The following is a 10,439-nucleotide window of genomic DNA, read 5'->3' as shown; positions in this document are numbered from 1 at the left end:
CTGACTCGGCGGGACGCGAGGAGGATGCCATCCACCGCGGGCCACCCGGCGCCGGGGGCGGGGGCAGGCGGCAGTGGGGCGGGCGGGCGCGCCCCGCTTAACCAGGGTGCGAGTGAGGTCGTCCGGGCCGGGTAGAAAGGAGATGCCTCTGCCTTGCTTGGGGTACCTGAGGGGGAAGAGCCCAGCCTGGGGATGACCCGCTCTGACCCGTCGAGTCCCGCTAATCAGCGTTGGGGCTCAGCCCTCCGCCTTCCGCGGTGAAGTCGCTTCTCCGCGGGCCCGCTTCCCGAAGGCAAAGCCCTCACTCGGGACCGACCCGCTTCTGGGAGTGGCCAGCAGCCTTCCGGGCCCACTGATCGCCCACTGAGGCGCATCTCGCGATGCAGGGGACTCGCTCTCTCGGAGTCGCTGCCTGCAGCACTCCTCCTCCAGGTTCAAGGGCTCCAGCTGGGGCACAGACAGACCCTTCCCATCCCGCCACCGCTGCCCGCAGAGACACACCTCCCTCCACAAATCTTGCACACACAACCTTCAGTCTCCTGGACTCAACACACACACACACACACACACACACACACGCACGCACGCACACGACCCGGGACCCCGCTCTACCTCTCGCTCCCTCTCCCCCTCTTACATCTTCTTTTTTTTTTTAATTTAATTTTCTTTTATTTTAATACAGCAGGTTCTTATTAGTTATCTATTTTATACATATTAGTGTATACATGTCAATCCGAATCTCCCAGTTCATCCCCCCACCCCCAGTTTCTCCCCTTGGTGTCAGTACGTTTGTTCTCTACATCTGTGTCTCTATTTCTGCCTTGCAAACCAGTTCATCTGTACCATTTTTCTGGATTCCACATATAGGTGTTAATATATGATATTTGTTTTTCTCCTTCTGACTTACTTTACTCTCTATGACAGCCTCTAGGTCCATCCATATCTCTACAAATGACCCAATTTCGTTCCTTTTTATGGCTGATTAATATTCCATTGTATATATGTGCCATACCTTCTTTATCCATTCATCTGTCGATGGGCATTTAGGTTGCTTCCATGACCTGGCTATTGTAAATAGTTACATCTTCTAATTGACTAATGTCTACAATTGTGACCAATTGTTTCTATGTAAACTTAATTAAAAGATTTTCCTGGAAAGATTGTTGATGTTCACTCGGCTTACTAGCAAGCAGCTTAATCTTTAAAAATCGGCGACTAAAAGCAAACAGCGTTTGTGCGTCTCACTGACTGGTGGCTGGCTACCCAGTGGGTGCTCGTGCAGGCAGCACGGTAAACTCGACTTCCCTGTGCAGAGCGACAGAGCGAACCTCCAACCTCAAGCCTTGAGGACTGTCCTGGGTATCACTCCCAAGGAGAAAAATTCAGCGTTCCTATCTCCTCGGCCATCGATGCCTCTTGGGTAGTCCTTGGCTAGCGCTTAGGGATGGTGCAAGGTAGGACTTGGGGGCAGCTACGCTGCTCCTGCAATTTGGTCTGTCAGCTTCCAGAGCTCTGAGGGGCCCAGGGCTGCCTTGATGGCGCTTGCAAGTCTTCACCTGTTAAGAGCAGCTTTTCAGGGACTTCCCTGGTGGCGCAGTGGGTTAAGAATCCGCCTGTGCAATGCAGGGGACACGGGTTCAAGTCCTGGTCCAGGAAGGTGCCACGGAGCAACTAAGCCCATGCACCACAACTACTGAGCTTGTGCACTATGAGCCACCACTACTGAGCCCATGTGCCACAACTACTGAAGCCTGCATGCCTAGAGCCCGTGCTCCACGACAAGAGAAGCCACAGCAATGAGAAGCCCGTGCACCACGACAAAGAGTAGCCCCCACTCACTGCAACTAGAGGAAGCCCGTGTGCAACAACAAAGACCCAATGCAGTCAAAAATAAATAAATAAATACATAAATTAAAAAAGAACAGCTTTTCAGCATCCTCGTCCCAATCGTCCTCCAAAAACACATCAGAGAAGGTGCTCCGTCAGGTGCCTTCTTGGCTGAGCCGAGGCTCTGGTTCGTACAGACCAAGCTAGGTCTGGGAATCCACATGCATAAGAGAAGTTAAAGAGAAACTTGACCTGTACCAGAGGGAAAGGGAAGACCAATGCCCTAAACTTCCTGAGAGCTAAAGGGCGGGGATTCCTTATGGCAGGGACTCCCTGTCCCAACCCAGCAGCCCATCCCTCCTGGGCAGGGTACCCTCCTTTCTTACCCTAGAATTCCTGGGCATGGTCCCCTGGACTTGCCACAGTCCATGTCCAAATTCCTCTTCCAGCCTTGCCTTGAAATTAGCTAAGCTTCAAATGGTGATCCATTAAAATGTCATTAACCAAAAGCACCAATTAGCGCTTAGTAAACGTTTGTTTTATAATATATGAATACAGCCCCCAGAAGGGACTCCAGTGGAGGGGTTACAGGCCCTGGAGAAGGCTGCATGTTGGGGTGCTGGGCTTTTCGTGTCTTTCAAGCAGCATATAGGCACTCACTTGTCTTGTGAATGGGGTCAGCGCTGGCACTCAGACCTCTGTGATGGTGGAAGAGAAAAGGCAAGCATCCATTAGGGAATGGAGAGAGATTTCAGAGTTTGAAAATATATTCATCTTCCTCCCCTCTCCCCTCTCTGCACTCCCAGGCAACCACTGCTTTTGGTTCAAGGCCTTATTATTTCTTTCCTGGATTATTGCTAAAACTGGTAACTAGTTTCCCTGTCTGCATAGTCACACTGTCATCTGGTCTTACAGCTGTCTAAAGTGGCAACCTGCCTCTTCCCTTGCCCCTGGGCCCTTGTAAGGTTCTCCACTGTCTTGAAATAGAACTCAAACCACACGGTGTCCAGCTTCTTTCTGAACTCACTCTTGACTGACCTTCAGCCTCATCTCTCACCATCTCTCCTTATCCCTTATATTCCAGCCACAGCTAGCTATTTACTTGAACTCGTCTCAAGCCTTCCTCCTCTGCAAATGCTTTTCCTCAGACTTTATGCCTCCTTTCCTTCCAACACACACACACACACACACACACGCGCATGCGCCCCTTTCACGTGGTTGATTCCCACTCAACTTTAAAGACTTGGTCCTCAGAATGCCTTGCCTATGCTGGATTTAGTTTCTTTTCTAGATAGTTCCTCCTGTAGCACAGAGGACCCACCTCTATCGTGGCGCTTATTACCCAGTCCATCCTCTGGCCCCTCTCACCTTCCCTAAGCGTTAATTGTAAAGTATTTGGACTCTGAGTAGCTCAGTCCCTGAGGAGATGACCAGAATACAGCTCATGTGTGGTGAAAGGATATGAGCTTTAGAAGTAAGCAGACCCGGGTTCAAACTTCCGCTTTTTTGCTGTGTAATCTTTAGCAATTTACTTAACCTCGCTTAGATTCCTTGTCTGTAAAATCAGAATAGTAATACCTACCTTATGGAATTGTTGTGAGGATTAAATGAGACAATTCACATAAAAAATGTCCACTCCTCCATTCTCACTTACCATGTGCTTTTTCCTGGTCCTGAACCTCCCAGCTAGTGAGACAGCTATTGAAGGCTCTCAGGCTTTTTATTCCTCTCTGAGCATCTGCATCTATAAACTGCTGTTAATAACATTTACCTCACAGGGTTTTATGGAGATGAGATGATTCAAGGTATGCGAAACCAGTTTATTGAATGAAAATGATGTGGTAGGGCTCAAGCAGGAAACACTTCTATTCTTTATCATACCTTCACCTTTAACATCAACATAGGCATTCATTTTTGTGGTTCTGGATGAGAGGTTCTAAACAGTTTCCTGTTCGCCTTCAAGTAGTAAATAGTCCTGATCACTTTCATGAGTGGGAAAATGGAAGACAATAATTGGTTAATATTTAAATTAATACATTCATATTACTGTAAGGCAGAAATACTTGTAACTACTACAGTCTTCATTTCTATAACTGGTCATGTAGTCAAAGTTGTTTTTTTTAAATATTTATTTATTTATGGCTGCGTTGGGTCTTCATTGCTGTGCACGGGCTTTCTCCAGTTGTGGCGATCGGTGGCTACTCTTCATTGCAGTGCGCAGGTTTCTCATTGCAGTGGCTTCTCTTGTTGCGGAGCACGGGCTTTAGGTGCGCGAGCTTCAGTAGTTGTGACATGTGGGCTCAGTAGTTGTGGCTCGCGGGCTCTAGAGAGCAGGCTCAGTAGTTGTGGCACACGGGCTTAGTTGCTCCGCGGCATGTGGGATCTTCCTGGATTGGGGCTTGAACCTGTGTCCTCCGCATTAGCAGGCATATTCTTAACCACTGCGCCACCAGGGAAGGCCCAAAGTTAGTATTTTTAACTTCCTTCTCTGCTATTCATTCCATATTCCCTTTGCTTTCAGCAAATACCTCACCTAGTACAGTCACTGAAAAGTATATATATTAACATATTTTACTTATATATAACTAACCTAGGCAGACAAATTATTTTCTAAACCAGCAGAGCCCAAAGTTGTGGGTCTGGGAAGCAAAAATTCCCCTAGTGGATCACTAGGAGTTACAATTGAGGAGCCATTTCCATTTCAACCCGTTGATTTTCAGATTCATGAATCCTGGCTATGGGAGGACTACAGTACTACACATATTGGTCACTGATTCAGGACATATACAGCATCCTAGGGACATTACCCAAGCCCTGCCCAGTGCCGGTGCTCAGCTAGTGTTGTAACTGAATTTCAAAAAAAATCATTCTACCATTTTTTCATGCCACTTAATTCAAGGTGATCAGGCATATTATAAGATCGGTGAATTCTATGTTCATGAGCACATTACTTCATTTGCTGTTAAATGAGTTCCTTGGTGAGAAGCTATGTTTGGTGGAATACTGTGAGAATGAATAAGATATTCTAGAAGTCCATAGATAGTAGTTTTGGCAGAAGCATGTGAGCAGGGAAGGATAATTCATGTCCAGAGTAAGTATTTACTAGTGAGGAGAAGCTTTGCCCATTCCATGATGGCCTGTGGCTGGCTGTTCACCCTGGGAAGTGGTGCCGCACTTACGGTTCAGTGTTGGTCTCTGATAATGGGGGGCTGGGCGCTCAGCAGTGGCTGTAACCATATCAGATTTGATGAATGGAAGCTCATGTTGCTGAGCCATGCATAACTTCTATTCTTGCCACCATGTACACTTTGTTTTTTGAGACAAACTTGGTGATCAATATTTATTTAATACAACAGGATAAAAATAACTATGACAGGGAATGCCCTGGTGGTCCAGTGGTTAGGACTTGGCGCTTTCACTGCTGTGGCCCTGGTTCAATCCCTGGTTGGGAAACAGATCCAGCAAGTCATGCAGCTCAGTCAGAAAAAAACATAAAACAAAAAAAACTAAGACATTGAAAATTTCTAATTTTAAAATCTTAGACTGTGTACACTTTGATCACCAGCCATTGGGCCAAGACAGGGATGACTGGAGGAAATGGTTGGTTAAAGAATGTGGCATCTTGGTGTCCTGACTCTTAAGATCCTCTTCTTAGGAGGTTGCCCTTTGGTGAACATTCACGTGGGACATGAGTATCTTCACACTTTGTGTCAGTTTAGAGTGGTTCATCCACATACCTCTTCCGCAGACTTTCTTATCACCAATTTTCCAAACACATTCACTCCGATACCCAGAACATCAAGTCAAATTTTTAGCCACAGCACACACACGCGCACACACACACACACACACACACACACACTTTTTTTTTAAATTTAATTTTATTTTTTTTCACACGCTTTTTTTTAGTGTATGTCTATACCTCTGGCCATCTCTCCTTCCAGGCAAAATAAGCAACCATGTGTACTGCTCAAAGGTTTACGCACTGGAAGATTTTCCTTTACAATTATTCTTTAGGGCACGGGTCCCCAACCCCTGGGGCCACACAACAGGAGGTGAGCGGTGGGCGAGCAAAGCTTCATCTGTCGCTCCCCATCACTCGCATTACGGCCTGAGCCATCCCCCATCCCCCACTGTCCGTGGAAAAATTGTTTTCCACGAAACGGTCCCTGGTGCCAGAAAGGTTGGGGACCGCTACTTTAGGGTCCTCTCTGAGTGGGGCAGCAGTGCTGCAACTTTCCACCTTCTGGTAGAAATAATTCAAATCCTGCAGAACAAACGCATACCATGCAGAACCAGCAGTCAAGCAGGTCAGACTTTTTTCATTCCTCAGTCAGCTGGTCATAGAGAACTTCTCATGAGGCCAGAGGTGTGAGAAAGAGGAGGCAGTTTTGCAGGAATAGAGGCCATGGGAACCTGAGGCACTTGTTCCTGCAACTTGCTTTTGCCTTTAGGTCTTGCTCAAGTCCAATCACGTATGAAGTCCACTTCCACCTGATAACAGAATACTGCTGTGAATGCCCATCTTTATGCCTTTATAGCCAAATAACACCCTGTTTATGATGGGCAGCTCAGGTCACCCGGTAACTTGGTGATTCACAGTCAAACATCCAGTATGTAGTAGAGCCCAATAAAATTGGAAGCTATCTGTCAAAAGGAAAATAGTTAACTGAGGAGAACGGCATAGTTTGATCCAAAATCCTAAGGGTTTGCTCTGTGATTCACCTTCAGAGGCTGCCAAAAGCTCCATACAGTGCAGACACTGTGAGAGTTCACATGGCCTGTGGGGCAGATAAGTTTTCATGACAGCCCATACCTATTGTAGAGCCTTCTCTTGTTCTGGGTCCTACTCAAAACTTGCAGACATTTGACTTTTCTGATAAATGAGAGCAGCATGTTCAAATGAAGTTTAGGATATTTTCAAATTTCAAGAGGATTGCTAAGCATTTAAGCTCTTTTTTTCTGGTAGGAGAAGCCAGAGACAGCAAGTTGTCTTTCACTGTAGAAGGGGTATTTTGACATAGCCTCAGATCACTGGGTCCCTAGAAAATTTGCCAGGGTGGCAAGTTCCTAAATTTCTGTGGGATTTATTTCTCACCATCTGGCATGCGTGTGTCTTGCCACAGGGTCTAGAGTACTAGCAACCTTCTACTCACCAGATCCATCTAGCATGATAGCATCCGTGTAGTTGATAAAGCCTTGAGGAGGGAGAGTAAAAGTGTATTGCTGGCCCTGCCAGTTGAAAGTAAACTGCTTTGGGTGATCTTTATTAACAGGTGTTGGGGAGGAAGGAATTTTCCTCTACCCTTCTGGCTTCTTCTGGCTCATCTAAGAATTAAATTGACATGACACAGATTAACAGGAGAAAATCACACAAAAGTTTAATAACATGTATACATGGGAGAGACTCAGGAAAGCCGAGTAACTCACCAAAATGGCTGAAACCCTCACCTTAAATACCATCTTCAGCTAAAGACAAAAGAGGGTGTTGGGGATAATGATTTGGAACTTCAAAGGGGAGGAAGGAGATGGAAAAGCAAGTGTTTGGTAAACAAAAGTTTGCTGCACTATGCAGAGAATATGGGACACAGAGTGGACTCTGATCTCTAAGAGTTTCCTCCACCATACCTAGCCCATGTTCTTTGCAGACACATCTCAGTGATAGCTCTATTCCTATGACAGGCCCTCTATATAAATTGTTCAGGCAGTTAGGGGTAAGGTCAAAGATTCTTCCTGAGTTTTTTGGGCATAGATTGTTTTTAGCTGGAAATAATCCACATGCCAAAGAGATATTTTAGGGTGCAAATTTTGTTCCCCTAGGCAGGTATAAAGAAAAAATATTTGCCAGATCAACAGCTGCCTACCAGGTGCCAAGGGATGTCTTCTCCAGTAAAGAAAACATGTCTGGAACAGAAGCTGAAAATGGAGTCTACCTGGTTATGATAGCTCACTGTCATTGTCCAAGATCTGTCTGTTTTCTGCAAAGAACAAATAGGCAAGTTGAAAGAGGAATCACCACTACTACATCCTTCAAGTTCTGAAGGTGATAATAATCTTTGCAATCCCTCCAGGAATGAAATTGCCTTGAGCTTACCATTTCGGTAGGCCATTCTACAGGTTTCCACCTGACATTGCCCACCATCATAGCCCTCATTGCGTGTGCTGGTGAACCAGCATGGGGTAAGTGGGAGTGGCTCTTCTCATTCCTAACTCTAATGATTCACTAGCCAAATGTTATTTCCTGTTCCTAAAACTTTGGGCATGGCTGGTTTAAGGGTGTTAGTGTATGTCTCCACCAGGGGACACAACAATGATTCTACTAAAATGAAAGTAGAGACTACCACCTGACTACTTTGAGTTTGGGTTTCAAAAATCTCAACCCTGCAGCTATAGGAAGTAGGGTTTCTTTTCAGGTAATCGTAGAACTATCCTACTCCTTTACTCCTTACTTCAGCTAGGAATTTAAAAACCTGAGCTCATAATTTTCTTTCAAAGTTCTTGCGTGCACTTAGAAGAAACCAACTAACCCCGTTATACTCTTTATTTCCATTAAATTGTTCAGTGGCAGCAAATACTTGGTTACCCAAAGCCTTGTCTCCTATAGGTATTTGATTACAGTTGTCTGCAGGTGATAATTAATGTATCTGTCTTGCCACTGCAAGGCTGTAGGCCACGGTCTACCAGTGTCACTTTTACCATTAGCAACAGGGTCATTAATGCCTTTAAACAGATCAATTTCAAGAGTCCTATCCTTAAAGTTCTGTTTCCTCTGGAACAATTTCCAGTACCTATAATGGTATCTGATACTGATTTGATATTGATACTAATGATATTAGAAAGGGTTCAGTCAGGGAAGGAGAGACACTAAGAATATTATGAAACAAGGGATTTATTTTAGGAACAAGGCTTACACATTTTTGGAATAACTGGGGAAATCAGAGTCTGAATGGAGAAGTTGGAGGATCAAAGAATAGTCACTCATCAACCCTTCTGAAGTCAGGCATGCCCAGTTGTTAGAGCAGGATCCTAGAGAGTTAGTGGAGAAGTTTACATGGAAGCCTGTTGCCTCTGCATCTGGTGGTTGGCCTGGGGTTGCTCTTGGTCAGAAGGCCTGGGGGTTGCTAAGAAAGCTTGTTGTGGAACGAGAGAGAATGGGTACAGCCTGGAACCTGGTGCCACTTCTAACCAGGACAACCTTCAGAAAGTAATTACTACCACTGCACTTATCTCTTCTAAATCATTCACAAATTAATCTTTTGGCCAACTGTGATCAGAAACCATCAGGGAAGAGGATTCTGGAAAATGGAGTTCCAGCTTACCCAAGTCAACACAGTATAAAACCACCACCTGCCATTTATTAGCTGCTTGATCCTGAGCAAATTATTTAATGTCTATGAGTCTAAATCTCTTTCAATCTCAGGTTTGGACGTTGTCATCTAGGACTTTTTTCTGGGTTTTTGGAAGATGCCCTGCTGCCCCCACTTACCGGTACCTCCTCTCTCTGGCCACTTGTGATTCCCTCTCAGCCTCATGGCTTCTGGTAGTCTTTCCCTATGTGGGGCACCTCTCCATTCCAGGCAGCCCTCTTGGGCAGTCCACATCTGGCCCTTGGAAAACATACAAACACCCACGCTCTGCTAAGCTCTGGAGGTACGGCTCACACCCAAGACAGTTTTTTAGACTCACTATCCAGGCCCACAAGCCAGCCACAATCACTGCTAGATTATTTTCAGTCCAGAGTCCCTCTGTCCCTCATACTCCAATAGCTCTTGGAGTTCTTTTCTGCAATTCCCCTCTTAAGTGGGTGAAAGACAGAATCGACACCTAAACCTTCCCCTTGGCTGGGGGAGGAAGGAAGTGACAACTCACTCCAGACAGACCTTCAATATCACCTGCCTTTCAGCCTCAGCTCTTAGCCCTCTGTTATACAGTCTGGAGGGGAGTAAAGGCCTATGGACCATCCGTTTTACAAATCTGAGATATAATCTAGCATCTTATTTATTTATTTTTCACTGCATTGGGTTTTTGTTGCTGTGTGTGGGCTTTCTCTAGTTGTGGCGAGCAGGGGCTACTCTTTGCTGCAGTGCGTGGGCTTCTCATTGCGGTGGCTTCTCTTGTTGCACAGCACGGGCTCTAGGCACGTGGGCTTCAGTAGTTGTGGTGCACAGGCTCAGTCGTTGTGGTTCGCGGGCTCTAGAGCGCAGGCTCAGTAGTTGTGGCGCACGGGCTTAGCTGCCCCGCAGCATGTGGGATCTTCCCAGACCAGGGCTTGAACCCGTGTCCCCTGCATTGGCAGGCGGATTCTTAACCACTGCACCACCAGGAAAGTCTCTAGTCTAGCATCTTCATTTAGAATGTGGTAGCTGATCCCTATTATTCTTTTCCTCACCTTTGAGACCTCTGTCCAAATTTTGAGATGGGAAGAGTCCCATTTAATATACTGTTACCTATATAAAGAGCCTAATGTGCTTGACACAAGGTAGACATTCACTAGTAGAAGCGATTGTGTACTGCCAATCACCCAGCATGGAAGTCAACCCAGCCTTTGAAAATGGTTGGAATCCTATCCGTCTAAGCCAGACTAAAGGGGAGTGTGTACCCTTATGTAAGGC

At 45.9% G+C, this 10,439-nt stretch overlaps 1 long non-coding RNA gene across 2 annotated transcripts; it reads right to left on the bottom strand.

Moving 5' to 3' along the window:
- Positions 1 to 2,352: 2,352 nt before the first annotated feature.
- Positions 2,353 to 9,907, bottom strand: LOC113611717 (uncharacterized). Of its 2 annotated transcripts, none has more exons than XR_003429556.1 (4): positions 9,314 to 9,907; positions 7,692 to 7,805; positions 6,984 to 7,155; positions 2,353 to 2,525 (listed from the first exon to the last, which is right to left on the bottom strand). It is a non-coding gene; the product is annotated as an uncharacterized LOC113611717 (long non-coding RNA). The 2 variants fall into 2 exon arrangements; XR_003429555.1 differs by lacking the exon at positions 2,353 to 2,525 and adding an exon at positions 5,637 to 6,321.
- Between the last annotated feature and the right edge of the window lie 532 nt (positions 9,908 to 10,439).

This window comes from Aethalodelphis obliquidens, unplaced genomic scaffold (genome assembly GCF_003676395.1).
Source record: "Aethalodelphis obliquidens isolate GAN/ISIS:26980383/991018 unplaced genomic scaffold, ASM367639v1 scaffold70, whole genome shotgun sequence".
In the NCBI taxonomy this organism is placed as follows: Eukaryota; Metazoa; Chordata; class Mammalia; order Artiodactyla; family Delphinidae; genus Aethalodelphis; species Aethalodelphis obliquidens.
This window is presented reverse-complemented; position numbering and strand designations above follow the sequence as displayed.